Raw genomic sequence first — 8,418 nt, 5'->3', positions numbered from 1 at the left:
ATGACATAAAAAATGGCCATTCTAATGGTTTACTCTGTTACCCTGTAGTGACACATAATTTAGAAATGTCAGTAAATAGAGTGTAAGTGTAATTATTCATCCCTTTCTGTATTATTTAACTACAACAAACCTTGTGCTCTTAAACCATTCAGATGGAAATATGTCTTCTCAGTGATCCAAAGTATGATATAAAACCTATTAACTGATGTTGAGAATGTAGAGATTATGACTTGTAGAATTTTAGGTGATATTTCAGAGTATATAATTAGAGGTTATCAGTTTATCCAGATATTAGTTGCCAAATTTTATAGACTAAAAAAGATACAACTTTGGTTAGAATAGATCTTCATGGTATTACCTTATAATTAGAATAAATATGAAGTGTGACTTTCACCTTGGGTTGGAAACTTAGTTATAGAATCCGTTATATTTTACTCAAAATGATGTGTTTCTAAAGAAGAGGAAACATAACTTTAGAGTCTCAACAATTTAATCTCCACTAGGGAGATCATTTTTCAAATTTGGCTTCCAATAATGACAAACAGCTTTTTCTATATAATTTTTTCTATAATAATTTCTATATAATTGTGTGATACATGAACTGGGTTTATTTTTAAATGATAAAGTCATACAGAGCCCTGGATCTCTCTGTTCTGAAAGGCTAACCAGTTTAAATGCAGCAGAATTATTTTGAGCCCATGAAGGCCCTTTTGGATTGTGAGTGTAGAAAAGTAAAGTGATAATACTGAAATCATGATGATCATTTGGTATTATTTGAATGCTACAGGGCTTCTACTGGAATTTTTTTCAGCCTGTTTCCATCAAATGTATATTTCTTGGACAAATGAAATCCTGAATATCCCAAAGGGACTAGACACTGAAAGTGATTACCATTAGAACAAGTTTTGATTTGTCCTTTAAAGCAGTTTTTCTTGAACTTTAATATACTGACTCACCTATATTTGTTGAGATGCATACTCTGATTCAGTAGATCTGGGGTGAGGTTTGATATTCTGCATTTCTAATGAACACCCAGATTACATTGAGGCTGCTGGTCTTTACACCATAGTTCGAGGAGCAAGTTTGAAATGTTTAAAGTGGTGAAAGAAAACAAAAAGCAACTACTTAGAATTCTTATCCAGCAAAATTATTCTTCAAATGTAAAAGAGAAATAAAAACTGTTAGAAAAACTAAAATTGAGAGGATTTCTTGAGAGTATTCCTGCCTTGCAAAAAATGTTAAAAGAAGTTCTTCAGAATGAGGAACAATGATAAGATCAGAAGCTCAGATATACACAAAAACGAAAGAGTATTTAAAGAGGAATAAATGAGAGTAAAATGAAATCTTTCATTTTTCTTATTCTAAAGTGGTCTAACACATAAAACTTTGTTCAAAATAATAGTAATAATATATTGGATGGTAGATTATGGATAGTGAAATGAATGACAGCAATATTATAAGGACAGAAGGAAGGAAATGAGAATGTCCTGCTGTAAGGTGCCTTCACAACTCATTAAGCAGTATAATGTCATTTGAAAGTAGATTTAGATTAGTTTATAAATGTATATTGCAACCTCTAGGGCAACCACTAAAAAAATCTTTAAATATACTTGATATGCTAAGAGATGAGAGAAAATGGAATCTGATAGATTGCTCAGTTAAGACCAGATAAGGAAGAAAAAGAGTAGAACACAAAAAAGGAAACAAAGAACAAAGGTAGTGAATTGAAAGCAGTTACAAATATGCTAGATATTAAACTAACTATATCAAAAATGACTTTAATGTGAACATTGTAAATACAGCAATTAAATGGCAAAGACTATTAGGTTGGATTTTTTTTTTTAAATAGCATCAGAAACTGTAAGAAAATGGGTAACATTTATAAAGTGGTGAAAGAAAATAACCCCTGAACTCAGAATTATATAGCCAGTGAAAAATTCTTCAAAAAGAAACAAGAGTTAGGAATTTTATCCAACAAACAGAAACTGAAAGTATTTATTGCCAACACACTCACTCTATGAGAAATATTAAAGGAATTTCCTCAGGAAGAAGGAATGTGATGCCAGGCGTAAGTTTTGATCTACCAGAAGAAATTAAGAACACTGAAAATGGAATAAATGAACTTAAATAAAATTATTTTTTCTTACTTTTCAGTCCTATAAATATAACTTATTTTCTAACCCAAATAATACTGGTGTATATATACGTCAGCATATTTGGTGTTTATAGTACACATAAAAGTAAAAAGTATGGCAACAATAACGCAAACATTGGGAGAGAATTGGTAAACTACTGGTATAGAGTTCTTATATTACAAATGACACAGCATGCTAATATTTGAAGATAGGTTCTGACTAAATAGTGATGCATATTATATATCCTGCAGCAACAACTATGTGAATAAAAATAGAAGTATAAATAAAAAATCAGTAGGGAGATAGAATATAAGCAATGAACACAAGAGGAAATAGAACAAGAGGATAGAACAAAGAATAATTGGAATTTGTAGGAAACAAAAGAATTCTATAAGATTTTAATCCAAGCGCGTAAATAATTATATTATATTTGAATAATCTAAAAATACCACTTATCTCAATAGAAACACTTGCACAAAATTGACAGTTCTATATAGTAACTTTAGATGATAAACAAATGATGGCCAGTATGCACATGACATGTTGCTTGGATCATTAGTCCTTACTGAAATGCAAATTATAATCACATTGAGAATAGCTGAAATAATATATATGTCATAAATATGTAAACATGATTATTTATCTACCTATATATTTATATATCTACCTATCTATCTTTACCAAGAGCTGACAAGAATATAGTGAAAACTCAGCTGAAACTAACATCCATTTCTGATGGGAATTCGTAAAGGCAGAACCCCTTTGGAAAAATCTTTGGCAATATTTTATAAAGTTAAACTTATACCTACCATTATTTACATTATTTATTAAAGAGAAATAAAACCATATATTCATTCAGATACCTTAATTCATTCAAATATGTGAATGTTTATACTAGCTATATTCATAATTCTCAAAAACTGGAAACAAGTCATATATCCTTTAACTACCCAAAAGTTAAAGTATCTGTGGTAGAGTCATACAATGGGATACTACTCAGCAATTTTTTTTAAAGTTATTGATTCACATACAAACATAGATGATCCTTTAAGGAACTTTCTAGTTGTAAGAAGCCAGACACACAAGGCTACCTATTGTGTGATCACCTTTATATGACATTCTGAAATAAGAAAAAAAATATAAGGTTAAAAAAAGGGATAGCTGGAGGAGGAGTTGCCTACAAAAATACATCATGAATGAGTTTTTGGAGAGATGGAACTATTCTATATAAAATTGTGTTTGGAGATACACAATTCTATGAATCTCTTGAAACCCATAAAACTATACAACACAAAGTACATTTTATTATATGTGTCTTTTAAATCCACTGCATGGAATGAAGATGGAATTAAAGATTAAAAATGAATCTCATTGAATTTAAAATGTATTAATGATGCCATTGTTGGGGTGAAAAAGAAAAAAAAATGATCTTATTAATTTGAAAACAGTGTTTTGAATAGATACTGTAAGCCTGAAGGAAAACAGGCTATTCTTGTGGGTATTATATCCATGAAACAATAATGAGGTACTATAAAAGGAATGGAAACAAGAAATGTATCTTGGTTGTTAAGAATATAATAACACCAACAAAAAACTTAGTAGAAATAGTGGAAAAAAGTTATGGGACTCTCTCAACTAGAAAAGGAAAAAAGAAAGGCAAAATAAGAGGCAAAAATAAGATATTTGAGGAACAAAATTAGTTAGTGATTTCATCATCTACTTAGCACTAGACTACCTCTTTGAATTCATTTTCCAGTACTCATGCCCTTTCCCACTGACTACTCATTTCGATCCTTCAGTTCTGCTAGATTTTTCAGTCCTAGGGATTTAGTGCTGTGTATGTCTTCCCTGAGCCTAGAGCACTAACCCTAGGATCATTTCATTGTGGCATTTCTCTCAGCATTCAGGCATAATCTCAAATATCTTATTCAAAACAAGCTAATCGAGCTCTTTCTCTTCCAGTAACTGTTTATGATATCAATTTATTTTATGTTCACCACAACACTACTCAGTTTCTGAAATAATACTGCATTAATATTAATATAAGTTTAAGATTAGTCTTTGTGCACAGCTTTTAGCAACAATAGATAGAAGAGTTCTTGACATATAATAATTTAAAAAAAAAAGAGAGTAGGGGAAGAGAGAGGAAGAAAAGAAAAAAAAGAAAAAAGAAGGAAGAAGAAGAAAGAAGAAAAGGAGGAGGAAAAGGAGAGGGGAGAAGGAAGAAAGGAAAGGACGAAGGAAGGGAGGGAGGGAGAGAGAAGGGAAGGAGGGAAGGAAGAAAGAAAGAAAGAAAAAAGAGGGCTTTCCTGGTGGCACAGGGGTTAAGAATCCACCTGCCAATTCAGGGGACACGGGTTCGAGCCCTGGTCTGGGAAGATCCCACATGCCATGGAGCAGCTAAGCCCGTGTGCCACAACTACTGAGCCTGCGCTCTAGAGCCTGCGTGCCACAACTGCTGAGCCTGCGTGCCACAACTACTGAAGCTTGCATGCCTAGAGCCCATGCTCTGCAGCAAGAGAAGCCACCGCAATAAGCCCGTGCACCGCAACAAAGAGTAGCCCCAGCTCGCCACAGCCAGAGAAAAGCCCATGCACAGCAACAAAGACCCAACACAGCCAAAAATTTAAAAAATAAATAAATTTTAAAAGAGAAAAGAAAGAAAAAAGAGAAAAAAGAAAAAAAGCCGACATTACAGAAATTATCACAAGAGATGAATATGGTGGCACATGTTAGATATTGAAAAAATTCTAACATGTCATCACTGCTTCTTAATGGCCCTGTTCAAGTAAAAGGAATATATGTAATATATTTTATAGTATTTGCAAGTTTTTGGAAAAAATTTCCAATTCCATATTGTATTTTGTGATTATATTGTGTAAAAGGTATAATTCAGATATTTTTATTATCTAATTAACTCAAATTTGTCAACTATATGCAGTTTTTAAATTTCATTTTAATATTAACTCATTTAAAGAACATGTTTTTAAGATTTTATTCTTATTCACTTATTTATTAATAGTAGTTCAAATAAAACAAATCGTACAGATTACCTAAAATGTCTGAATGACTGATTTGATATCAATTAGTATATTAGTTTATGCTAATTTCTTAATTTAAATGTTAGAAAGGTAGCGTCATTTATATTAAAGTATTCTTTAATTGAAAAACTAAACTATAATCATCATTCCCTTACAAAATTGTTTGCAATTGGAAATTTTGCTACATCTATTTTTATGTGATATTTACAAATCAAATGCTCATTTGCATGAGATCATCAGTCATAACAAAAGCAAAGGTTGGTCTTAGCATCTCAAGTACAATGTATTCAGAATAGTATAATGAGGCAAAACATGTTTTTAGTTTTGATGAATCTCAATGAATTGTGGTATTGTGTTGTAATGTTGTAAAAACACATTAATGGAATAGATTTTGAAAAGTCCGTATAAATTTCTCATTAAATACTTAAGCCTAAAAGATTTTTTGTGAGTTTTTTGTTTTTGCCTCATTACATACAGATTTGAAGTTAGAAGGAGTATAAGCAAAATTAGAGGATAGATAGACAGGTAGATAGATAGATACATGATAGATAGGTAACTTGATCAAGGGAGGATAAAGAGAGGTAAAGAAAAACAAAGCCAAAAAGAGTAAAAGAAATATGCAATTAAGAGCATTATAGTTACATTATTTAACCTTCGATTTGGGTCCTGAACTTCTAGATTGCTTGATATCCAAGTAAATGTATGGTATGTGAACTTCTGCTTACTCCTTCAGAAACCTCCATATGATATACCTTTTTGAAGGAATGGGTGATTTTATTTTATTTTATTTTATTTATTTATTTATTTTGTGGTATGCGGGCCTCCCTCTGCTGTGGCCTCTCCCGTTGCGGAGCACAGGCTCCGGACGCGCAGGCCCAGCGGCCATGGCTCACGGGCCCAGCCGCTCCGCGGCATGTGGGATCCTCCCAGACCGGGGCGCGAACCCGGTTCCCCTGCATCGGCAGGCGGACGCGCAACCACTGCGCCACCAGGGAAGCCCGGCATGGGTGATTTAAGAGAAGAAAGCACCTTTAAGCAAGCTAGCCTTTGAAAAATTTTATAAAATTTCCTTTGATCTCCCCCAATACTGCTTTCTTTGATATATTAAAAGAAAGCTTTAATTAACTACACAAATGGTTTATTTGATTTTATTTTACATGTGTGAAAAAAAACACTAAAAAAACTGGAATTTAAATCTTTATTTAAAATCTACCAATGCCTCTGTTGCTTTGTAAGTATTGCTTCAAGGAAAATGTTGAACTCAGTTAACAAGCCTGTACTACTTATATAAATGAGAGAAAGGGACTCTGTCATTTAAACTCTACAGTATTTCAAAAAGCTCTCAGATTGTTACACTGCAAAGTAGTAAAAACTCTGTTGAATTATCCAAAAAAGCAGTTCAGTAAGGGAATGGCCCCTAATTCTCAGTTACCGTGATTTATCATTATATTCTTAACATTTTATAGTTTTTATTTTTATTATATTGTATTCAAATATTTATTAAGCAGCTAGGAAGATGCATAGGTGATTAAGACATGGTCAAAGAGGTGAGGCAAATGCGCAAGTAATAGAAAGCAAAGTATAAGGTTCACTGAATCATAGCAGTCAAAAGAATGTGCTTTAGGAGATCAAGAGTGAGATTGCTTCCAGACTGGAAGGGGTGTGGGTGAGTGGCAAATCAGGAAAGGGGACTGAGATTAAAATAGAAGACTTCAGTCTGAATTGTTGATGATACTCAGTATGGGCTATATTTATCTCTTCTCTTCCTCTCTGGGCTTGATTTACCAGTAGTGCCCAGGATTTTTCAATGCATTTAATATACTTGTTTTCATTTTTGCTTCAATGTCTTCTACAGAACTAAGTTCTTTTGGTATTTTAGGAGTCCCCCCCCCCCTTTTTTTTAAGAATTCTTGACATTTTGATCTTGGTGTTGATGGTTTTGAGTCTTTTCCACTCTGGTTTGATTTTTGTGCATTTTTGGTTGTAGTATCTCATAGAGATTTCTTTACCAGAGCTTTTTCTTCAGCTTCTTTATCATCAAAATCATCATCTTCATCTTCATCAGCAGTGAGTTTTACTTTTTTCTGTGGAAACTTGCTTCCATTTCTAAGTACAAGACACTTTTCAGATAAACTTAGGAGTTTCACATTCTCCTCCTCTTCATCCTCTGCTCTGCATCTACCTCCACAGCTACTAAGTGCTATCCACTAATAGGCACAGGCCCTGAATCACACTTCAACTGTAAGACCACAGCTGTTGTTGTTTCAAAGCCCCCAGCAGAAACTATTGGCTATACAGACATTTTCAAAGTTTCTAGTGTTACTTTAATTGGACTGCCTTCATAATTCATTGCCTCGACTTCAACAATGTGCAGTTCATCCTTTGTACCAGCCCCTAAACTCACTGTTCTTAAAGATAACTGGTGCTCATTTTCATCATTATCCACCTTAAAGAGATCATCTTTGTCAGCCTTTAGTTCACAACTGAAAAGATAGTTCGGTGGCCTCAAGGGGCTCATGTCCATTTCCATGGACTCTTCCATGGGGTGGTGGCACACACTTAGGTGGGAGAGAAGGCAGATAGAGGTAAACTACTGTTCCAGACAATAGCCTCACAGGACAGAATCACACCAGGTGACATTTTATAGCTTTTTGAACTAGAAAAAAGTAAATTGGCTACGATGAAAAATGTACTTTATCATGCTTAAAATATATCATTATATTTCTCCTGGAAATTAAAAAAAAATCAAATTAATGTGGAAAGTATTTCATTGTGATGACAGTTTTGGACAATTTTGCAGGGAAACCATTTTGATAGAGCGTCTGTAGAGGACAGATCTCCACACTACAGATACATAAAACACTACAGTGTTTGAGATATGGCTATTTGCCCACAGGTAACCAACTTTAATGAACTGAAAAAATGGTTTCCCTTACTGCATTTGCTTTTGGGAAACTTTAAGATAATGATAATTAGATAATTGATGCTTTAGAGATAAATGAAAATTTTATTAGAAGTTACAACATGTCTTTTCATAATTTTGCCCTTCGTTTGAAAATGCTGTTTTCTCTTCCATGTGATTCTCTGTAAATTTCTATAGCATGATTTAAGCAATTAATTGCATTTCATTCACTATTTTCCTATAATTGATCATTATATAAATAATAAATTAGATTTTAAAACTCATACTTCCAAAAACCTAACATGAATACCTTTCAGTAATGATTTAAAAGGTAGAACTG

The 8,418-nt window shown here is 33.0% G+C and overlaps 1 pseudogene; it reads right to left on the bottom strand.

Annotated features, from left to right (window-relative positions):
- Window positions 1-6,957: 6,957 nt before the first annotated feature.
- LOC102977647 (nucleophosmin-like) lies at window positions 6,958-7,718 on the bottom strand (annotated as a pseudogene).
- Window positions 7,719-8,418: the final 700 nt, after the last annotated feature.

This window comes from Physeter macrocephalus, chromosome 15 (assembly GCF_002837175.3).
Source record: "Physeter macrocephalus isolate SW-GA chromosome 15, ASM283717v5, whole genome shotgun sequence".
NCBI lineage: Eukaryota > Metazoa > Chordata > Mammalia > Artiodactyla > Physeteridae > Physeter > Physeter macrocephalus.
This window is presented reverse-complemented; position numbering and strand designations above follow the sequence as displayed.